The sequence below is a fragment of the Mytilus galloprovincialis genome, chromosome 12, assembly GCF_965363235.1.
Source record: "Mytilus galloprovincialis chromosome 12, xbMytGall1.hap1.1, whole genome shotgun sequence".
Lineage (NCBI taxonomy): Eukaryota > Metazoa > Mollusca > Bivalvia > Mytilida > Mytilidae > Mytilus > Mytilus galloprovincialis.
The window spans coordinates 5,975,640-5,987,863 of NC_134849.1; the positions used below are offsets into that span (position 1 = coordinate 5,975,640).

A 12,224-nucleotide genomic window follows, 5' to 3' on the forward strand; every position below is an offset into this window, starting at 1 on the left:
AAATAGCAGTACAAAAAACATAACAGAACTAAAGAAAAAGTAAAAAGCACCCTCCCTGGATTTATACCGGTTCTTGTATTCATTTATGATTAAATTTAATTTGTAATGACATTTGGTTTTGATGTAAATTATTTCCATTAATATTACCAACAATATCATTTCCTCTTTAAAAGCCAATAATGCAGATTTTGTTTCTTGTTTTAATTGCTTCTGGTAAGTAATATACATGTCAGTTTGAAATTACGACCAAAGAAACAAAAATTGTATACCGTTTACGATATTTCAGAGTTGAACGCGTCCCAAAGTGTTCACATCAAAGCATAACAGTCAATGCCGTCCTTGTTGTCCAAGGTATAAATATGTGTTATAATCTTTATCACTATAAAAACGAACAAATATGTCAATAAAGAAAACAAATGCCATTATAACAAAGCACATAATTCAAAATAAGACAAGAATACGGGTGAAGTTGGGGGAAATTGAAAAATTAAAAATTAAAATTGTATTGTATTCTGGTGCTGAGAAAAATGCTAACATGTATGTCAAATTCTGAGTATAAATCTACAAATGTTGTTAAGGGAGCTGTGTCTGTTATTTCATTAACTTCTAAAATTTTGATGACAAACAAAATTCATCAGTAATGTATCTGAATGTAAAATTGAATGATCTGGCTTCTTTGATCTTCTTATTTTGAACAAGTGTCTGACGGAACTTTGACTCAAATAATAAGTATAAGCGGTGGACACATATAGGTGCTTAGTTCGTTTCCATAGGCATACCGACAATGTGTTGAAAAGTCTACATCCAAATTTAACAAAATACAATTATTTTTCAAACACTCTAGATCTGTCGCTAGATTGCTGTTTCATTGACGTATAAGTCACGTATATTTTATTGTATTGTTTGGTTGCAGTTTCAGTGAAATCATAAGTGAGAAAACAAATCTGGAATACATAACTATAAAATGAATACAATTGAACAACAGAAACACTGAAGTGTAACGAAAACACATACCAACATACATAGAAACGGATTATTTGATAACAACTGCCATATTTCTGACTTGGTACAGGACATTTTAAGAAACAAAATATAAAAGTTAATTTCTAATGATATCTGAAGGATATCACCCTTTAAATCAGCTTACAAAAAAACATCCTCTCTATGACCTCGCAAAATGTGACAATATTAAAGTTTCCTATCTCTATGACTCAAGGCAAAGGAAATATATATAGTACTTGTTACAATTGACGTTCGATGGACAATTGTATATATAAAACTCTCCTATTAAGTACCTCTTTTAAATGATAGAGTTCCGGAAAGCAACGTTATATACGCATGCAATCAAGATAATTCATTAAAATTTTGGAATACAATTATTGTCAACATACTCAGAAATCAAAAAATCAATAAACTGAATTTAATGTTTCAGGTACAACTTTCAAATCCGATTACTAAGTAAATTGTGTGATTGACAATTAGAGAATGGCGGATTCCATTGCTAATATTCCACCGATGGTTATTGGCGGGAGTATTATTAGTGCCGGATCATTGATTCTACACATTGTAGGATTTTCCACTACGTACTGGTTGAAGAAGAATGTTGATAGAAACTCCTTTTTTCACTTGGGGTTATGGAAGTCTTGTCAAGTTTCTGGAGAGAACGAACACTGTGATTACATTAAAGGTAAATATTTTACGTTTTTTTCCGAAATTATTCTTATCCTTGTAATGCAGATTCACTTATTTTTGAAAATTTTCATTTGCATTAAAAAAAAAATGATAGTTGTGTGACACGGTTTTATTGTTGAAAGCCATTCGGTTATATTTATTTTTTGACATTATGTATTCTTCGTGCTATTGGGTCCTGATGTGCTAATCGGACACGGGGGTTTTTTACAGTGTTATTTCCATTCACTTTGGTTTTACACAACTATATCGGTCATAAACCACCAACGACAAACCACTGTAATTGGAAGCTATAATGGATAAGATAACATAAAGCTTCGTTCTGTAAACATAGTTACAGTTTTCAATAATATAAAAAAAAGCATTTAATGGTTAAAGCAATTATTGATTTATGCATTTCAAAGAGTTAATGATCTATCAGCTTTTTTGCATTTTTTTATGTTATTTTGTTTGACAGTGAAAAGTAGAATAAATAATTAGATATTAAAACAGTATGGACGATAATTGCAGATCAAAATGCCCGTTTCAAAGCATCAGAAGCTATGGAATGTCTTGCACTATTAGCCTTTGTTGCAGCGATGGTATGTGCTATACTCAAGATGTTTGTATTGAAGAATCAAAGAATGCTGTTTGTTGTTACTGGCTTGTTGAACTTATTGGCAGGTGAATATGATTTTATGTAAATGTTATATTCAATATAATAAAGGTTAGCTAGAGTTATTCTAGAAAATGAAAAAGGAACAGAAAAACAGAGAACACTGTATTTTAATTTAATATTCTAATATGAAAAAGGAAAGGCATGTATATCGACAAAAGAACAAGCCCTTGTTTATGAAAGAAAGAAGCGATACCTTCTAAAAAATTGATTACCTGTTATAAAGAAATAACATACTAATATTTGGTTGATAATTTATTAAGATTATCTCTATGTTTAATTTCATAGAGACTTAACTCGATAATCTTACCAGTATAAATAAACATAAATAGCGGCCAGCCTGAATTCTGAGCAATGCCCAACAATGAAGGAAGGGTAGTACAGAATTTTAGTTTAAATTTAAACTCATATAAGTACAGAAATAGGTAGAAATCATTTGTCCTTAATTTTATTCACTCATGGGTATAAATCTGAGTTTTAAATAGTAATTTAGATATTTAAGATTTCCTAATGGTACACACAGTTTTACAAATGTTTTTTAAACATATGTTTAAACTTAAAATATTATAAGTGGCACCGGTATCCATGATTGATATACTCTCGCAATGCTTTCACATTTTTGTAAACCTTTGCGTCCTTACTAGTTTCAAATATCATGAACAGCAATTTTACGTTATAATTATAGATAGTGTGTTTTTTTATGATATACATTTTGACACTATTTTTATATTCCCTATCCACTTTTCTTTTGCTGAAATTTTTCAACTTATGCAAATTCAATATATATCAATGTTAAGAGTTTACTTATAGACTTGAGAAATATCACAAATGGTTCAACTAGATTGTGTGACTAATTAAGTGTTTATTCTTATGAACCATGAAATCAATAGACTCCGACTAATTTTGTCTATCTGTTTTCAAAACGACAAATAAAAAAGTTATCTCCCTTTGTTCAAAGTTGGATGATATATCATGCCTGGTAAACGTTTTTATTCTTCCTTCTTTTTTTGTAGCTTATCAATTAACGTTCCGCATGAGGATTTGCTTGGGTATACTCCAAGGTCGTAACAGTATATGATTTGAAGAAAAATAAACTAACATGTGTTCGTATATTTTAAGGTGGATGTGCCTTGGTCGGAGTCATAGTCTTCGCATCTATGAAATTAGATGGTCACTTTCACTACTCCTTTGGGCTATGCATTGTTGGTGGGATCGGCGGAGTGTTTTCTGGAATTATATTCATCCTAGCATGGCACTGGGTGAAGGACTATGAAGGAATGTGAGGATCTAACTGTATTGATGTTTTTTCCGTGAATTTATTGGAAAGAACTTTTTTCTATAAATGTATATTTTTTATGTCACTGAATCTTAAACAGTCCCTGCAATTACTGGAAAAAATAAAAGTAATGCGCAATATAGCGTGTATACGACATTTCTATGCTGATATTAAAACATCAGTCAGCTATCTTAGTCCTTTGTGCAGACTTTTTGCAAGGCCTTTTATTTCAGTTAGTAGTTCATCATCAGATTATAATTTTTTGGGTTAACAGATTTTCTTTTGATGCAGTTTCAACCATGAAGCCAAAAATTGATGGTATTTGTGCTTATGTAAAGTTTATAATAATGGATCATCTTTTAAATGATGTTTGTAATATCACTTCGCACTACTCAATATAGAAAAAAAGTAATATAAAACTACGAAATTGTTTGTTAATTCATGTTTTTCGTTGAAAGTCAACACACTCCTCACACTACATTACATTACATTGTTATATTAAAGTATTTAATGCTCCTGTTTAAATTTGATTGAAGCAGGAAGTGATGAACATTTGACGTCATGAGTTATTTTGAAATAAAATTAACAGGAGATTTAAACAAGCATACTTCATGTCAATCCTACACCCTTTCGTACATATATGCAAAAATTTATCAACCATGACTTCTCAAGTGGTGTTAGTGCTACTCGCCTTGTAAACTGACATTCGTACAAAATGATCGAGTTATTTTCTCGTAGACGTTTTTGTTATACTTAAATTTACCGTATTGAGCATTTTAACACTATGCATTCAAAATTAATAATAATATTTGACGAACACGGCACTGCAGATAGTTCCTGACAGACCTGTGATAAATTGGAACTAATATCGACTGAAGTTCGGATAACTATGACAACTAAATGTCGTAGGCCTTTTTCATTCTTTTTTATTCACAAATACCTTTATTGAACCTTTACAAATGCTAAAGAGTTGATGCTTCAAATATGTCATATGGTTGAATATTTCATCATGGTAAATGTTGCCCAGCTGACCCGGAAAAATAAACAAGCACATTTTGATAAGTATCAGATAATACATTTCCAATTAACACCACTTCAAAAAGTGGACAATTAATATGAGTTTCAATTGCGGAAACATCACAGGACTCGTACACGATATATGGTCATATGTACTAAGGACGGAAACTATTTTTGTATTTTTGTTTTTAAAATATGGATATAATTTTATAAATTTGTTCAATTGGTGTACAAGGAATTTGTTGTTTTATACTGCAGACATTTAATTTTGAAAATAAGCTTAATAAGGAACATTAATGTGTATTGTTAGATTAATTACTGAATACCGGTACATGATTTTCAAATATTAATTTATGTGTAAAAAGTACATGGATTTCGTGTACTTAATTCAGCGGGATATCCAGTGAACGAAAACAAAAGGATTTTTCATTTCTTATGATAGAGTCGAGAAAGTCAAGAATAAAACTATATTAGGGGTTACACTAATGTCCTGACAATGTCATGATAGTGTCCTGACGGAAATGAAAATGCTAAATACTTTTTTTTATTATTGGAAGGATTCACTTGAAATTTGGAATCAAGCAAGATGAGAACTTATATTTAATAAATAAAATTTAAAAAAATAAAAAAAATATTTATAAGAGTTAGAAAACTTGACCTAACTAACTTTACTTTGAAACTGCTAATGTCCTGACCGATATGAAACGGATAAAGGATATTCTATTATTGACAGTAGAGACTTCAAATTCGATACCAAGGAAGATGAAAACATTTGATACAAAAATATAAAAAAAAAACAAATATTTTCAAAAGTTGGAAAACTTGACCTGATCAACTACGTCTTTCCCGTGATTAATTTCCTAACCGATGTAAAATGCAGAAAACTTTTTTATTCAGGATCGATTTCAAATTTGATGTCAAGGAAGATTATAATATTAAATATAGATACAAGAAAAAGATCTAAAAAAATAATTTGAAGAGTTAGAAAACTTGACCTGACCAACGTCCGACTCTGTCCTGATTAATGTCCTGACCGATGCAGAAAATGTTAATAACTTTTTATTATTGAAAAAAAATGACTTAAGTTTCTTACCAAGGAAGATGATAGCATTAAATATAGGAATTTATAAAAAACAATGTTTGTTAATTTTTGAAATGTTAGGAAACTTGACCTGTCCAACCTGATCTTTGACATGATGAATGTCCTGGCCGTTATAAAAATGCCAATAAATAAAGGCAACAGTAGTATACCGCTATTCATAATTGATGAATCGATAGAAAAAAAAAAACAAATCCGGGTTACAAACTAAAACTGAAGGAAACGTATCAAATATAAGAAAACTACGACACAACAGAGAATAACCTGTTTGTTCTTTAATGGGATATTACCAAGTTTGGTATCTTGTTATTTAATGGGATATTACCAAGTTTGGTATCAGGGAAGATTACATCACTTAGTATAAGAATGTAAAATAAAAATATTTTAAACTTGACATGACCAATGTTTATCTTGTCCTGCAATATCTTGACCGATGAAGAAAAGACAAATATTGCTGGTGTTTTATCTCTCTCTAAAGACAGAATAGACTTAATTCTTTAAATTATATGGATATTTTATTTTTTTTAAATTTAAATATAGTTAAGAAAGAACTTGGGTGCACTTTTTATAATTCATAATATATGTGAAGAAGAAAGCCAAAAGACAGTGACATAATAAAATTATGTTTATTATAAGTTTTTATATGTATATGTGACTCTAACACAATTCTACATTGAATGCATGTAAAACATTATCTTGAAATCGAAAGAAGCCCATTGCCTGTCCTTATTTATGTTATTTGACATGTTTAACCCCTCATTAACTAAAAAAAACAAAAATTGAGTGAAATAAATAAGAAAAATATAGGTAAGTAAACACTCATATTTGTGTTTATTTTGATTAATATAGGTGTGATTAAATTTTAATTATTCATTTCACTGTCTTTGGACTTAATTGCATTCTGTTCATCTTTATCATTTCATTATTAAATGTAAAAAATTGCATTTTCTTAGTATCTAAATCATCTCTAATCACATATCACTTTTCTGATATCAAACTTGGTTATATCCTTTCAATAACAAAAACGTTATTGGCAATTTTATGACGGTCAGGACATTCATCATGATAAAGATCAAGTTGGTCGATTAGGTCAAGTTCAAGTTTTCTAACATTTCAAAAGATAACAAACAATTTTCATAAATTCTTGTTTTGAATATTATATGGGGACGAAGTCCCCTATTACAGTAGAAAAATCAATAATAAAAAAAAATGTTCATTGTACTAACAAACTCAAAATCGTTCAAATTTGGTTTTTTTTTGGTCGCTTTTTTTAATTCCCGCATTTGCGCAGAACGCAGGAATCTACTTCCTTTTTCCTATCTCGTTGTCGTGAGACTTTGAGTAGTCTAGTAAAATATAGGAACTCAAGGAACACAATACCAATATTTCATTTTTAATAATTCTTTGTCTTTGATATGAATTAACGTTACCTGATGCATTGCATTTCTTTGTTTACATTGAACATGACGTCATAACTTAAATAACGTCAAAAGTAAAATCCCTAACAACAGAACCAAAATCGGAAGTTTTACGGTATTTCCGTTCCTTTTTTTTAATTAAACAAATATGTAAGTTACAAAAAAATAATTCATTCAGACTTCGTCCCCATTCACAGGTAATGCCTGCCTTATATTACTTTTCCTTGGTTCGGAACTTTGATTAAGTCAGTTCTTTCATGAACAAAAACGTTATTAACATTTTCTACATCGATCAGGACATTAGTCAGGGCAGAATCGACGTTGGTCAGGTCAAGTTTTCCAACACTTAAAATTAGTGTTTTGAATATTTTTTCTTATATCTCTATATTTGATTTTAGAATCGTCCTTGACATCAAATTTGAAGTCGATCTTTTGTCGACATTAGTCACGGGAGTACGTAGCTGGTCAGGTCAAATTTTCTAACTTTTGAAAATATTTGTTTCCCTTTTCTTCTTATTTTTATTGTATTAAATGTTAAAATCTTCCTTGGTATCGAATTTGAAGTCAAAAATAAAACATTTTTTAGCCGTTTCATTTCGATCAGGACGTTGGTAGTGTCAAAGTCAAGTTGGCCAGGTCAAGTTTTCTAACTCTTATAATATAAGTTCTCATCTTGCTTGATTCCAAATTCCATGTAAATCCTTCCAATAATAAAAAAAAGTATTTAGCATTTTCATTTCCGTCAGGACACTGTCAGGACATTGTCAGGGCATTGTCACGACATTAGTGTAACCCTAATTCTAGTGACGATACTGATAAAAAGTTATTTTTACATTTAAAAAAAAAATATTTTGTTAAACAGTCTTTTTAGAAATACATGCATACATGCAAATACACGGTCAGTATTTATCAAGATAATTGCTTTAGGAGCTTGCGAAATTGAAATATATTGATAAAATAGAATTGGAAAAAACATGTACATACAAAAACGAAAGATCTCACAAGTCACCAATTTGCTAAGTGTTCCAAAAAGACTTAAGTATGTTACAAATTCACAAAGTATGCTTATATTTTTTCACATCAGTCTTAAGTTATCGAGCATACTGGTCTGCTTGTGTTACATGCATATTGAATAATGATATAAAAAAGTGTAGGAAACGTTTTTTAATAAAGAAGGTATCTTTCTGCTTTTTTATTTACAATTTTACAAAAATGTTGTCTAGAGTTTGCAGAAGTATATGCGGTCTTCTCAATCTGTTCATATGCAATGTTTACATCGATATAAGGTCTGTGTGATTTTGCTTAGTAACTTAATTTAAAAAAGTGCAATATCCTTGGATTATTTTTCAACATCGTAAAGTTTCCCAATCAGTCTGTATAACAAGCTGAATTGAACGAAGCCATTTTATCATTGCTTCCGAAGATATTTCAATTTTTTTCAGCTAATTATCTGATAATTAACTACTAGTTTTAATACCAATATACTTCAAATGATCTTCCACACCATCTCGTTCTCTTTACTTGAATATGACATTACCGGATGTAACATATCATAAAATTTAAACTTACAAGAGCCATAACATAAGTTACATGAAGAACAGTATCTTCTTACCTTACAATGAAACTTGCGATGATCCCCGTTTTTGGTGGTTCATGTTGTTTAGTCTTAGTTTAAGTTGTTTGGACTGGTAGTCTATTCGTCCTTTTTCTTATCTTTTCTTTTTGTATTGCAATAACGTTGTACGTTTGTCTTCGAATAATGAGTTTGAATATCAATTTGCCATCTATTGCTTCTCTATCAAAATGATGTTACGTGTCGTCCATTTTTAGACAATTTTCGTGACATAATGGTGGAAGGAAATTAACAATACACAAAAGAATATCAGGTTAAAAAGGAAAAGTCCATAAACATTGAGAAAATCATTGAGAGAATCACACGTTATAGCAAACAGTAACTACTTCTCTCTCAATTACAAACACATGTTTGCTGGATTTCAATATTGACAACTTCAAGTCTTAACCTCCTGATTGCATCTGTGCTAGTTACACAATCTTGCTGGCCACGTTAATACCGGTGACCTCAACATGTCAATAACATTTCAAAAGGTCCGAAATATCGAGAGCCGAAATCCACAAATTGGAAACACAGCTCCAAAATACTGATAATTCATTCGAGGATTATTCTAGGCAATGGATTAAACGCAAGAAAGAAGACGTTGATACTCTTTCCGAATCAATCAAGACTGTGAGGTTATTGATACAAATCAGAATAAGGAAACTGAATGGGTCGATCAATACCCGTTCTACATCAATTTTTAGAGACCCAAATATTGCAAAAACCTTATCCTACCTCAGTGATAAAACTGTTGTGGTCCCGCAGATAAAGCCACAAACAGCATTCGTTTGTGTGTGTAAATCAATTACATAAACATGAAAACCCAACATATACCCAAATGACACTTATTTAAAATTACATCCTGGATAACCATAGGTCTGTTCTATGTTCCCGTAAAATTTCATGTACTATATTGGATACCTAAACTACATATTAAGTGTCCTTACAAACAACGGTAGGCCTTCCAAGTGGTCTACAAAACCTCTTTCTAACTAATTAATATAAGTTTTATCAGCTACCAAAGCCAGGGTTCAAAGTTCATGTCAATACCTATGATTATCCAGGATTATTGTGAAAGTGCCTATTGTAGAGGTGTGTATACTGAGTACATACAATGGAGTACTCTTATATATTATACAAGTATTAAAACATTTGACTTTTCTACACCTACACAAGTATTCGCCAAACAAAAAGACTTTTTTTTCTATGTCGTTTTCAGTCTATTTTCGATATATGAGTTTGAATGTCCCTCTGGATCTTTCGCCTTTCTTATAAAACACCACCATACCTTTATATTGTCATTCAGTTGTATTGAACTGTTATGATAGCAGACTTTAAATCAATTCTGAAATTAAAATGTATAGAACTATTTATGTGCAATATATTGAATCTATCCGACTGAAAAAGAGAATTACAAAACGACAAACTAGTGAGACTGACAACCCGTCTTATATTTGTCTTGTTAGATCCGCGTCCTTAACTATCCCTCAAAGTAACATCGTTTTTGTCGAGCCTTCGACTTTAGTCGAAAAAGCGAGACTAAGCGATCTTACATTCCGTCGTCGTCGTCGGCGTCGTCGTCGTCGTAGTCGGCGTTGTCCACAAATATTCACTCTGTGGTTAAAGTTTTTGAAATTTTAATAACTTTCTTAAACTATACTGAATTTCTACCAAACTTGGACAGAAGTTTGTTTATGATCGTAAGAAAGTATCCAGAAGTAAATTTTGTAAAAATAAAATTCCACTTTCTCCGTATTTTACTTATAAATGGACTTAGTTTTTCTGCGAGGAAACATTACATTCACTCCGTGGTTAAAGTTTTTAAAATTTTAATAACTTTCATAAACTATCCTTAATTTGTACCAAACTTTGACAGAAGCTTGTTTATGATCATAAGATAGTATCAAGAAGAAAATTTTGTAAAAATAAATTTCCACTTTTCCGTATTTTAATATAAATGGACTTAGTTTTTTTGCCAGAAACAAAACATTCACTCTGTGGTTTAAGTTTTTAAAATTTTTATAATGTTCTTAAACTATCCTGGATTTCTACCAAACTTAAACAAAAGCTTGTTTCTGATCATAAGATATTATTCAGAAGTAAATTTTGTAAAAAAAAAATCACTTTTTCCGTATTTTACTTATAAATGGACTTAGTCTTTCTTCCAGTTCACATTACATACAGTCTGCAGTTAAAGTTTATAAAATTCATAAACTATCCTGGATTTTTTACCAAACTTGGAAGCTTCTTTCAATCAAAAGAGAGTATCAAGAGGGAAGTTTTTATTGATGTTTTCCTCATTTTTGTTGAGTCTGCGATTAACAGCAAAAGTAGGCGAGACACTGGGTTCCGTGGAACCCTTACGAATTTTTTACATATTATGTAAAAAGTACCTCCAATATCTGTTTTACATTAGGATGTTTTGTAACCAGCACCGACCATTTATATGCATATGAACTCTGACAAGAGGCAATTTAAGTGGTGGTACCCTCGGAGGGGAAACCTATATCAGAGAGGGACAAAAGATACCAGAGGGACAGTCAGCCTCATAAATTGAAAATAAACTGACAACACCATGACTAAAAATGAAAAAGACAGACATTCAAACAATGAAACAACATATAAAACATCAATAATGAGATCCTGCAAGAAAAAGCAACACGAACCCCATCAAAAACTGGGGGTGATCTCAGGTGCTCCGGAAGGGGAAGCATATCCTGCTCCACATGTGGCATCCGTATATGGTATAACAAATCCGGTAAATAGTATAACTTGTCAGGTCACATTCATAAAGGGAAGGGGATTGTAGTTTCGACGTAAGGGACATATCTGTGAAACGGTTATTCTATAATGGTCAACCAACTCGTGATGTCGTTTCGTAAAATAAACGAAGGGATGATTTCAACTTCACCATTTGGAACTCTTGGTTTAATAGCTTCCTTATGAGCAGCAACTTTCTATCAAGGAAGTCATGATAGGAAACAAGCACGGGAATATCGTATCAATTAGGAGATACATACCTCGTATATAATGTGCTGCTGGAATGCTTAGAAATGGAATGTTCACAATTGGAAAGTTGAAATTATCTCTTTTGTCGTAAAGTGTTTGTTTTCAACCGACCCTCATTGTCAATTTTTTATATGTAAGTTAAGATATGAGACCTTTATCTCTAGTTCGATTGTATAGATGAGTTCAAATAAACTCATCATAGATACCAGGATTCACATTTTATATTTACGCCAGACGCGAGTTTCGTCTACAAAAGACTCATCAGTGACGCTCGAATGAAAAATGTAAAAAAGTGGAAGAGCACTGAGGACCATAATTTGCTAAAAGTTTTTTTCAGATACAGCTAAGGTAATATTTTCCTGAGGTCGAAAAGCCTTATTGTTTTAAAAATCAACATAGTCACCAAATTTTGAATTATTTTGTGAGAGAACATTATCTATATAGCG

General features: G+C 31.1%; 1 long non-coding RNA gene across 1 annotated transcript; it reads left to right on the forward strand.

Moving 5' to 3' along the window:
* Positions 1 to 1,310: 1,310 nt before the first annotated feature.
* Positions 1,311 to 6,501, forward strand: LOC143053803 (uncharacterized). The gene is made up of 4 exons (XR_012971459.1): positions 1,311 to 1,687; positions 2,200 to 2,352; positions 3,464 to 6,041; positions 6,077 to 6,501. It is a non-coding gene; the product is annotated as an uncharacterized LOC143053803 (long non-coding RNA).
* Positions 6,502 to 12,224: the final 5,723 nt, after the last annotated feature.